This window comes from Pteropus medius, unplaced genomic scaffold (assembly GCF_902729225.1).
Source record: "Pteropus medius unplaced genomic scaffold, Ma_sr-lr_union100, whole genome shotgun sequence".
Classification (NCBI taxonomy): Eukaryota; Metazoa; Chordata; class Mammalia; order Chiroptera; family Pteropodidae; genus Pteropus; species Pteropus medius.
In genome coordinates, this window is record NW_024340701.1 from 17,746,593 (window position 1) to 17,754,711 (window position 8,119).

At 53.8% G+C, this 8,119-nt stretch overlaps 1 protein-coding gene across 5 annotated transcripts in view; it reads right to left on the bottom strand.

Moving 5' to 3' along the window:
* BCOR (BCL6 corepressor) overlaps nt 1-8,119 on the bottom strand; it is a 111,924-nt gene that overhangs the window by 79,040 nt on the left and 24,765 nt on the right. Inside the window, exon 1 of one of the 5 annotated variants that reach the window (XM_039888352.1) lies at nt 2,957-3,116. The exons of 3 other annotated variants lie outside the window; for them this stretch is intronic. The gene's annotated coding sequence lies outside the window, so the exon portion shown is untranslated. Of the gene's footprint in view, nt 1-2,933; nt 3,117-8,119 lie in introns of those variants that run through there. One more of the 5 variants, XM_039888360.1, reaches the window with a different exon arrangement.

Consider the following 8,119-nt stretch of genomic DNA (forward strand, 5'->3'; position numbering starts at 1 on the left):
GCGTGCGTGTTTCCTGGTCTATTTTCTCTCCCTTCCCCACTGCTTTTCCCTCATTCTTGCTCTCGCTTTCAGTTTTCTCTTCTGTTTCTAGCCCACGCGAGTTGAAATTAGAAAGGTCTTTGCATTCATTTATTTGTTTTAATAAAGACAGCATTTTTAAGCAGCATATTTGCAGCAATTGAGTGTTAAACTAAACACCAAGCCAACTAAATGTGTTAGGGGAAAATGAAAAGTCAGTTTACAAGAAACATATAATTAACACGTTCTTTGACTTTCTCTAAGCCTTTGTCTGGCTGAGGACAAGACAGAGCAACCATAATCAAGTTTAATAAAATGAAAGACAGTATGGAGGCAAAAGGGGAACAAAAAAGTTTGGAATGGGAAACAATCTTTAAGAGGAGATTCTAGAGTTACAATAAATATATTAAAAATGATTTTCTTGTTGCCTTATTTTTAGCCAATAGCCATTTTCTCCTTTCAACTATAAAGGCTCCAGAAGGCTCTAGTTTGTCCCGTACCTGTTAACAAGGACTGAAGCTGAGACCTGGATGGGGAGGGGAAGGGTGATACAAGGACCAGGCAGGAGATGCATGGGAGTTTCCAGAGACTGATCTACCCAGGCTAATGGGAATTACTATTGAATAATACCAGATTCTTCATGTAGCCTGACTTCCAATAAATTGTTCCCCTCCTCACCCCTTGGAGAAAGTGAAATAAGACATTAGACTTTCAATAATCTCATATGGTGATGATCAATCAAAACCCAGAGGAGAAGGCCAATTTATAGAAATTGTATCTGCTTCACTGGGCAGCTGGAACCAGGGAGCTGAAAAGAACATGGTGTTTGCCTTTGATGTGTGAAGTTGCCTAAAAATGACAAATGCCAAAAAACATTGCCTGTACACATGGGGCCTTTTCAAAGGGAGAGGATGCTCCCAAGAGGCTTATGTCAAGCAGAGCACAGTAGGGACCTGCCTGCCAAAAGGAGCACGCATATGTTTAGGCCACATCGAAACTATTTATTTTTATTATCTTTCAGCTATTTTAAGTTGCTGATTCCATCTTTCTTGTTTATCACCAATGAAGTTTATTTACTGAATTAACTTTTAATAGATCCTCTACTTTGTTCTTTAATGCTGGCTTCTAGGACTTGGTCTTTTTAGCCAGAACTCCTCTTCTTGCCTTTGTGACCAGCTCTCACACACTGCCCCCACCACCACCATCCCAATCCTGGAGGCAAAGGGCTCCGTCTCTGTTAACTCCTTGCCTGCCGGTGTCTTTTCTCTGTAGCTACTAATCACCTTCTTTTGATCATTGCCAAGTTCTCAGGTTGAAGGAAGGAGAAAGGACCTCTTGACCATTCTGACCGGCTTTCCACATGAGCCTGAAAATGTCGACAAATTTGAAACATCTGCCGGGCTGCTTTGGTCTGATTGCTAAAATATGCCGACCTCAAGCCCCCTCCTCCCCCCGCCCCTTTTAATCTGTTTCATATTCACAAATTAAGCATTTAGTCTGGGTAATAAATCAGGGCGGTTTACGAGACTCACTTGAGACAAACAAGCGAGTAGGGCGCAGCACAAGCCCCTGGAAGCGGAGTGTGCGGAGCTGCCAGGAGTCGGGAGCTCCACGCGCTCGAACGCGGACAGCAGCCTTGGCGCGCCCTGACACGCCGCCAGCACCCACATTTTGGCTTGTCCCTGAGCGGGCGGGGCGGAGGGGTGCAGGGGAGCAGCCCAAGCCAGGACCCACACCCCCTCCAACCTTCCACGCGAACCCGCGGCGCCCGGCCAGCCCCAGCTCTGGGCAGCTCGGCGCCCCCGCCCCGCCAGGGAGGGGCCATTGGCAAAGGCGACAGCCTCACCCGGCACACACCCTGTGGTGGGCCCATTAAGCCTCTCCCAGCCAAGAAGGCTGGATCCCCCTCCCCCACCTCTTCTATCTGGCTGCGCTTGGCCTTAAAGATCCCAGGCCCACACTGGCTGGAGAAGAAAACGATCCCTCTCCACATCCAAGTGTGACCTCCACTAAGCCTGGGCGCTAGACACCCCCCACCCCATCTCTCCACGTTGCCTCCTCCCAGGTTTCGGTCCCAGCAGCCACAAATCTACTTTCAGATTCAGAAGGGGAGGGCGAGGGGGAGGGCTCTCCTTCAGAGTGGATCGAGGCTTCCGAGAGGCATGGGGAGAGAAAAGGCACAAACAGGGCCCAGGCCCCCGCTGCAGAAACCCTGGCTCAGGCTTCAACGACCACCCAAACTCAGGGGGCTTCAACCTGTGAGCCTTCCGCCCTTCTCTGTGCAAGAAGTGGACCTGGACTGGGGGTCTCGGGCCAGTCCCAGCCTAGGACCTTGGGAGACCCCGAAGGGGAGAGTGGCTCCAGGTCACTTCATCCGGGCCTCAGTCGCCTTGCCATGCTCAAGTTCCCTATCGACTGGCGCTCTCGATGCTACAGTGGGACGCGGAGGCAGAGGCGGAGGGCGGGAAATGGAGAAGACAGAGCGTGCAGCCCACCAAGGACCCGGGAGGGGGCACAAGAGCAATTCCCCCACCTCGCAACACAGTGCACACATCGCCCTTCCTCGCTTCTCTTTGCACACATTTCGACTGCGAAAGCCATTACCGCCGGCGCGCGAGAGACTTTTTAAATATTTACAGCCCGCTCTCCGCACGGTAGCCTGATCCATCTTGTGGGCGCGGAGGCGGGGCGCAGGGCTCTGCTCCCGGGGAGGTAACGAGACCGGGCGGGGGCCGTCAGCCGCTTTCCCCTGCCGACCCTGGAGCTCGCCACCTTGTCCCCTCCAGGTGGGGAGGGGGCGGGAGAATGCGCGCAGCGCGCCCGGGGCCCTGCCCGTGCCAAAGCAGGCGGGGGAAGGGGGGGCGGGCAGCGTCCAGGAGGAGGGAAGGCCGGGAGGCTGATTTAAAGGTTCTCACCGGGAAGCGAGCGAGGCACAGACCTGAGAGCCGCCGCGCGGTGAAATCCGAGGAGCTCTCTTGGCGAGGAGGGGCTGTCAGAGGCCATTTATCTCTCGCCAGAGTGGAGGCTCGGCTCCCACACCGCCCGCGAGTAACAATGGCAGCGATCAGCAGCTCTGCACGCGCTCCAGTGCATGAATGGATTGCGGAAGATGCCTGCGTTCTTCTCGGCTCCGGCGGCTCTCCTAGCGCCCCCTCCCCGCCCGCCGCCCCCGCCCCCGCCCCCCGGCCGCCTCCGGCCCGAGCGCGCGCCGTGCGCCTTGGGATTTGCGAGTTCGGCCCCACTGCGCGGTCACTCTCACCCTGACCCCTGCTGCCGTTCCCAGGGCCTTGGCACCTTGCCACCTTGCCACCGAGTGTCATTAGGGTCTGAAACTTGACACTAGCCTTCCCGACGCAGACACCCCAGCCAGACCCCTCCCTCCCGCGCTCCCCTTGCTGCAAGTTTACTTTCAAGGAGTTAGACAGGGTTTCCGCATGAACAGCCGGCCTTGTGCGGGCCCAGGGAGAGAGGACAGGCTAGGAAAGATGTCTTCAGTTGCCCCGAGACCTGGGGTGTTTGCAGGCCTCTTGATAGCCCCTAGCCCGAAGGCCCGAGGCCGGCGCCCTCTGCTCCCCTTTTGCAGCTTATCCACCGAGAGTCCCTGCAATTGGCACATGCACACGCACTCCGGATACCCCCACCCGGACCCGCGCGTCTGGCCAACTTTCGGGGCAGCGGCAGAACCGTGTACTCAAATTCTCGGTGGCTTACAGTCGAGAATTCAGAGAACACTACGGACGGCGCGAGGTCACCCGCAGAAGTGTTCCCCCCTCAACTCTGCAAAGTAGATCTCATAAACGCCCCCCTCCAGTTGCTGCCTAAGGCTATGAGCAATGAGAAACGCAGCGAGGGCTGCTCCGAGCTCTCCTGGGTTTGCTTTGGTGGAGCTAAACCAGAACCTGAAAGACATTTCAGCCCCAGAGGTCGCCGAGCCCCCGATGCGTCAGCCTGTAGCGGGGGTCGCCAGGGTTAGGCACTTGTAGCGATCTTAAGGCAGTGCCAAGTCTCCCGCGAGAAAAGGCCGAGCGGAGCTGGGGTGGAGGGAAGGCGGCCAAACGTGCGCTGAGCGGGCCAGCGTACAAGTCGCGACGCTCTCGGAGAGGCAGAGCGTGCGACTTGTCCACCCAGAAGACTGGTGAGGGTAGGCTCTCGAGAAGCTGGCAGCGAGACAAAGCGGGAGACGGGGAGGCTCTGCTGCAGACACGGAAAGGCAGGCAGCAGCAGACGCCCGGGCCCCGACTCGGAGGCGTGTGCGGATAGGCCCTGCCTGGCATACCCTCGTTCGTGCGCCCAAGGACAACGACGCGCACTCCCGGGGGGCTTACTGCCAGAGCTGGTCTGTGTTGGGCCTGGGCCAGCTTGGCGAGTCAGCTTGGGTCTTCCCAGCAGATGGCGGGGTCCCCTGGGTGGTCTTAACTGATAGGGACCTCTCTGGTCTCTGCCTCTCCCTGAGCCCTGGACAAAGGTTGAGAGTTATAGGAGCAAGGCCCTCTGAGAGCTCATGTCTCCGACCTGGGGGCCTCGGTGCAACTGTTCATCTGACTTGGAGTCGCTGGAGGACCGGTACTCATCACCGAATTAACATTTGGTCTTCCAGATCTCAAGACCCTGACGGCACAACCAGGCCCTGACTTTCCAACAATCGGGAATCGAGGCTGGACTTCCCGCAAGGAGGAACAGTGTAATGTGAAAAGAGGCCTCAGGTTCTCCGCTACTCCCTCCCACCGCCAGAACACTGGGCCCAGCATCCTCCCTTTACTGGGCCAGCAGCGTCCCCCATACGCTGCTCCCCCCTGGCTCTACAACCCTGGGCAGCCACCGTAGAGCGCGTCTCTCTTCCCTTGAATGAAGCCGAGCGCTTTCCTGCGGCTCTTGGCTTTGCGCACAGTCGCTGCACCCAACCCCACTACACAGTCGTTCTCGCCCTCTGCTGTCTCCCTGCTGGGCGTCCTCAAACCTAACTGCCTAGCCTGGGAGACTAAGTGGAGGTGGCAAAGGGAGAGGAGGAGATGACCCATAATGGAGGAGAGGGCTCATGACAGAGAGAAAGGGGCTAGCCAGAGACACAGCTTGCCAGCGAGGGGGAGTATAAAGGAAAAGCCAACACTAATCCCTCAGCTTGCCTACGTGGGGCCTGACAGTTTACAAAAGCCTTTTCCTTGAATATTATCTCATTTGCACCAGCCTCACCACTGGGTTGTGAGGGAGGTAGGGCAGATAGCATTACTCCCAGTGGAGAGGAGAGAAATGAGGCCCAGAAGGTTGAGAGAGATCTGTACCAAGGTGGCAGAACTAAGAGTGGTGGAGGAGGCCAGAGGCCCAGGGTTTCCTGTGCCCAAGTTCGCTTTCCTGTTCAATAGCTCTGTGTGTGTGTGTGTGTGTGTGTGTGTGTGTGTGTGTGTGTGTGTGTGTGAAAAGAGAAGAAGAGAGATGTGTGTGTGTGTGAAGAGAGAGAGAGAGAAAGATGTGTGTGTGTGTGTGTGAAAAAGAGAGAGAGAGAGAGACAGAGAGAGAGAGGAGCTGTGCACTGAGATGTGTGTGGAGGAGAGAAGGGATGGCCAGACAGGAATGAACAGTCCAGTTGAAGTCCAGGAAGAAGGACACAGCCCCACACCTCTTCCTCTACCCAGGTCTCACACAACAGCCCCTGCTCTTTCCATATCAGCCTGAGAGCACTGTGCTGCCCGTTCAAGGGTGAGTCGTCAGCGCCCAGCCGTGCCTTCTGCAGTGGCTATTCCAGAGGTCTTGTGTCTTTGGGAGGCCCTGCTCTGCTTGTCTGCTCAGCTCTCCTCTCTGCCTGTCATCCCCGCCCCCAGCCTCAGCTGCAGGATGCCTTGCGTCCAACTGTGGTTTCCGGGCAATAAAACAACTATTAAAGTCTCAGGCACTGCTGGTGATTTGCATCACATCCTCTCGTGCATGGATTCAATATTTAATACACAATATTGAATACGGATATTAAAAATCAATAGCTGAGGACCCCTGGGGATGCGCCACAGTGCGATCCTGCTTCGGGAACACAACCAGCTCCTCTAAAAAGACAGGGAGGGCAAGTTCAGCCAAGCTGAGCCCAGTGCCAGGGGAAGTGAGGAGTGGTGGATGCCATATCAGGATGCCTCCTGATATGTTTAACTGCACCATTCCTAAGCCCAGCTAAAGGAAGGCCAAAGGCGTGATATGCTCCTGGGCTTTTCTAGTTAAGGGGTGCGTTAGGATTTGTTTCCAAACAAGCTACCAGGTGAATGGAGCTCCTTTTTGTTGTTGCAGTTTGCACTTTGGTTTGGTTCAGGTCTGAGTCCTGCAGGCGAGCACTCAACTCTCCCCACCATGATGGCTCCTTCCCCCAGCCTCAAGACATCCATCACTATAGACCTCATGGGGAGCTCTTGGCATAAGCTTTTGGAGGAGATAGAACAGGAATTCCAATGGCTCAGAATATTCTTTGCATAGTAAAAGAAATGTGAATGCCTGACATCAGGATGAGTTGCAGGGTCTTCTGAGGCAACACCCACATTCAAGACAGAAACCTTAATGCCATGCGACCTGCCCAAGGGCCTGGTGATGGGTGGGTGCTGACAGAGGGAAGCAGGGACAACAACTACAAGAAGGAGGCTGGGACATCGAAGCACTCCTGCTCCAGAATGAAAATCCAGATTGTCTGTTAGGAGAAGAGGAAGCTCCCTGGACACAATTATCTTTTCAGGCCGGAAGAAGAACACAAATTACTCTCTTCTTTATCCAAACACATAAATACACTTTACCCTACACAGAAACAAGGTTCTCACAGATTGATAGGGTAGGGGTGAAGGAGAACAAATATCTTTGAGAAGATTCATTTTTTTCCACTACAGAAAGAGAAGAGAAACTAACAATAGGAGACACACTTAGGTTATCTGATTGGAAGGGCCTGGAGGCTTTTAGATGCTGAAGAACCAGGTGAACTTGACCTATGGAAGTGCCACTCTAGAAACCAAGTTAGAATATTAATTTTACTGCTTCTCTTTTTACACAGCTTAACTCAGTATGGATTGAGTTGGAAATCTTGCTGTAGTTGTAAATATATTGTAAGGACACCTAGGAAAATCCCAAAGTGGCAATTTGGATAAAAGAAGAGAAGGAAAGAAGTGTTGGAAATGACAGTTAATAAGTTAGTGGCCTTGCCTCTTGGTTACCTAACAGTTATCAGAGAACCATCAAAGGGAGGGAACAGGTGCCCTTCTCAGAACCTTCACAGAAAAAAAATTGACACTGGCTGCTACAGATCACTTTGGTAGTGATTTGCAGCCCCAGCCCTCAGGGAGTTTGCCTGTGTGTATTTATTCATTTTTGGGATGGGGGTGCAGCCACTTTTACACCATCGGGCCCTGGGCCTGTGAAACCCACTAGCAAAAGTTCTCCTCAGAGGAAAAGACACTCTAAGGCAGATGTTGGATACAGAGCAACTGCTCCAGCAGTATCAGTAACATCTTCTTGAATCCTTCAGCACTACCAAACTGCCTCATTTCTCCCTACCCTTGCCATCCCGCCAAGCTCTGGGCCTCCTACACACCCATGCAGACCTGATATTTTGCACCTAGCCAGGACATGTGACTAGGGTATGAGATGGCTGACCAAGGGAGAAGGGAGACTCAGCTGGGGGGACCCAAGGCCAAGGAGGGCCTGCTGGCACAAGCTTAGAGCCAACGCAGCTTGGGGGAGGTATACGTCTAGAACGCGCTGGATCCACCTGGTACTTCAAATCTAGAGTGAAAGTGGCCTTGTCCCATTAGGGTGGGCTAGTCCCAAGGTGAAGGAGAGTGTTGCTGCATGAAAGACCTACATATCAAGTCCCAGTGCGGAGAGGTACTAGGGGCAGAGCAGGAGAGAGGAGGTATCTTCTGGCTTCCCATCACCTCGCCTTTCGATAACGTTTTCCTGGAAGGAACTGAAGTTCCTAGTGGAGTTCTTTGGGAAGCCTCTCAGGGACTGTCACTACCTCCGGGTGCAAGACAGCGAAGATGATGGCTTTCTGCCGAGAGGATCCCCGGATAGTATTCAACAAAACAACAAGCCTCAGATTCTGGCGTGAAACTTCACAGTTCCAATTAGGCTCTACCTTCCG